This window comes from Gavialis gangeticus, unplaced genomic scaffold (assembly GCF_001723915.1).
Source record: "Gavialis gangeticus isolate Ggan-Ray unplaced genomic scaffold, GavGan_comp1, whole genome shotgun sequence".
NCBI classification, from domain to species: Eukaryota; Metazoa; Chordata; order Crocodylia; family Gavialidae; genus Gavialis; species Gavialis gangeticus.
In genome coordinates, this window is record NW_017728996.1 from 38605533 (window position 1) to 38608295 (window position 2763).

General features: G+C 44.6%; 1 protein-coding gene across 1 annotated transcript in view; it reads left to right on the forward strand.

Annotated features, from left to right (window-relative positions):
* Positions 1-2763, forward strand: part of FAM189A1 (family with sequence similarity 189 member A1) — a gene marked incomplete at its 5' end in the record, with an annotated part of 549899 nt that overhangs the window by 540915 nt on the left and 6221 nt on the right. The window lies entirely within an intron of this gene.

The window sequence follows — 2763 nt, forward strand, 5'->3', positions numbered from 1 at the left end:
AGTCAAAAGTGGATGGTGCAGGTGTATTAGGGAATTGTAGACTTTATCAGTGAACATTGAGATGCTAGTCTGATGCTTTAGGCTGAACAATGTGCATTTAGTGAGCCTTGGTCAAGTTGGTGAATTTTCTTTACATAGGGGAGAGACAGATTGTTGTTATATGTTACAATTTGCATAAGCTAACTCTAAGGAAAGTTAGGCAGTATTACAGTTAGCATGTGCTGTGAGCAGTTATACTTTAAGGTTTAATACCTTACCATGCATAGCTCTAATGCCCTAGAGGGCTCCCTGCTCACCTGCACCCACCCCCACCCTTTCCTGGAGATGTCCAGCTCTCCCTGGTGCTTTGTCAACCCAAGAAAATAGAGTTCTGCACGATAAATCATCCATGTGGCAGGGGGGCACCTGGGAGTAGTGTATCCTGGGGTACGGGTGGTCTGCAGGGTGCTGGTATTGGCCCCATGGAGCAGACTGATGTTACTGCAACACAAGCTGCCTCACACTAGCTGGAGATGATTGTCACCTGAAGCAGTGTAATTCTTGAGAGGCTCAGTGGACACTTAGCTCATCTTGTTATGCACAGACATTCCTCTCTGAAGAGCATGTAACACGTGGCAAAGGTAACATCTAATGACAACCACAGATCTAGAGTCTTTATAAAGGGAACTGAAATTTGGGAAATCTATCAGGGATTGGGGCATGGGAGCAAGACATAAGCAGCCAGGGAAGAAGTGAATGTGGGAAAAGCCCAGTGATTTTAGGGTTAGGGGGACACAGGATCAGCAAGGCTGCTGCTATAGCAGATGCAGAGCGTAAAATCATAGGGGGTTAGAGTCATTAGGGCTAGAAGGGACCTCATGGGGTCATCTAGTCCAAACCCTGCTCAAAGCAGGACCATCCCCAACTGGATCATCCCAGCCAAAGCTTTGTCTGGCTGCATCTTAAAAACCTCCAAAGATGGAGATTCCACAACGTCTCTGGGTGACCTGGTCGGGTGCTTTATTACCCTTCCAGGGAGAAAGTTTTTCTTAATATCTAACCTAAACTTTCCTTGCTGCAACTTGAGAGCATTGCTCCTTGTTCTGTCATCTGCCACCAATAAGAACAGTGAGAAGGGGCTCACTGTTCTCAGTATTCCTCAGGAAAGAGAAATGATGGAGAAATTATGCTATCATGATGGAGAAAAATCTAAGAAAAATCTTAGAGCTGTTACTTCTCTCCTCAGGATATCTGCCAGGCATTCTATAATCATAACCCGTGATGTTGAATGCCTGTGATGCTACTACAATTGCATAGCAACTAGTTTCCAGCCTCAAATGTCACAGCGTAGTAGCCACAGTGACTCAACAGCCATTACATTCAATGTGTTGATAATCTGAGAATTTCACTATTTCCAAGGAAGCTTAAGCCTTTATGGACTTTTGTGTCAAAATCCATAGAACTGTGTCCCCAAACAAGCTTAGGTATGGTAGCCATTATGGGCTCTTTGGGCAGTGGTCTCTCATTTGCCCCCTGATGCTGAAAGTCAGATTTCTTTTAGTAGGGAAGGTACTGTTGCAGACAGAGGCATGATAAACCACATGCCTTTGGTGTAGTGGGTGCCTTTATATTCTGCCAGGCTCTGAGCAATACCTATTTCTGTATCCAAGGAAAGGTTATACATCAGCTACAATGATGGCCTCTTGCTAGTATGAGCTGCATCTATGTTAACTGTGCTATGTTAACTCCCAAAAAATCAGTTGTAGAGTAGACAAGGTCAACGTAACCCCATCCTTTGCTGCCATTTACAATAGTGACAGCTGCAGCAAAGAGTAGGGTACTTTTTACCGCCCATTTTGCTTTATCACAGGCGCATCATGCATTACCAATACAGTAAAGGTTGCAAGATAACCTTAGGATAAAAACCTTGAAAAACCTCTCCTCTTCACTGGAGAGCCATATGCCAAGTGTCACAGGACACAGGCACAAGGGGATATGGTAAGGACAAAGTAGTAGCCTTCACTTTTAATTTCCTTATGACTTTACCAAGCCCAGGAAACTGGTTTTATTTTTTTCTTTGTTAAAATTAAACACTGTGCCAGGAAGGGCAGGGTCATGGAGCCATGGCCAGCACATGGGGTCGGTCCAGCGACCTGCAGGCTGGATCATAGTTTCATGGGTTGGATCCAGCCAGCAGGCCATATGTTTGAAATGCCTGCTTTAAATCAAAAAGACTGAGGTGGCAAAAATTGTGTGGCATCATTGTGTTGGCATCCTAGATGCCCACATTAAAAGGCAGGGTACCACTGGATGTGCCTGCACATGCTCTTGGAACACTCTGTAGTTAAGTGATGCTCTGGTAAGAGAGAGTTCAGGAAAAGATGGAGCGATCATTCTTCAGGACACACCCAGTACCTAACCTCAGCGGTACAGGCAGCTTTGCCTGCATCAGGCAGAATTTGGAAAAAGTTGGTGCGACTGTTAAACAGCAGTCGGCTCTTGCTGACTCCTGCTACCTACAAGATCTTCTGGGTCTGCTGAGGAAATGCAGTAGGGCTTGCTTCCCAGGGGAGTTGTGCCCTCACAGCACTTGTAATTAGCCTTATATTTAAGGTGTGGACTTTCATAAATGCATATGAGAGGACTACAAACAATAGGGGAGAAACTTTGGAACTGAAAGTCAGACTAAAGACTATTTCTGCACATACTTGGTCCCTGTTTATCAATTGTGTTTGTTTTGCATGCATCTTAACAATAATGTAATTCATGCCACTTATTTTGGGG